Below are 346 nucleotides of genomic sequence, written 5' to 3' on the forward strand. Positions count from 1 at the left end.
TGGGGCTCGACTTCCCCAACGTAGGTGATGGGGGTCGGGGGGTCAGGGGGGGCGCGGGGAGGGGGTCACCGGGGCTGACCCCCCCTCTGGGCCCCCCCCCAGCTGCCGTATCTCATCGACGGCCCCACCAAGCTGACCCAGAGCAACGCGATCCTGCGCTACCTCGCCCGCAAGCACGACCTGTGTGAGTGGGGGGCCGGGGGGGCGGGGGGGGTCCCGGCACCGCCCGGGGACTCTTTTTGAGGGGAGGGGGGTGTGTGACACCTCCCGGTGCCGCAGGCGGCCAGACGGAGCAGGAAAAGCAGCGCGTGGATCTGATGGAAAACCAGCTCATGGATTTCAGGAT

General features: G+C 69.9%; 1 long non-coding RNA gene across 1 annotated transcript; it reads left to right on the forward strand.

Annotated features, from left to right (window-relative positions):
- LOC113979677 lies at positions 1-346 on the forward strand. Its single transcript, XR_003537952.1, has 3 exons — positions 1-20; positions 103-184; positions 280-346. It is a non-coding gene; the product is annotated as an uncharacterized LOC113979677 (long non-coding RNA).

This window comes from Neopelma chrysocephalum, unplaced genomic scaffold (genome assembly GCF_003984885.1).
Source record: "Neopelma chrysocephalum unplaced genomic scaffold, ASM398488v2 Primary Assembly neopelma1_87109, whole genome shotgun sequence".
NCBI lineage: Eukaryota > Metazoa > Chordata > Aves > Passeriformes > Pipridae > Neopelma > Neopelma chrysocephalum.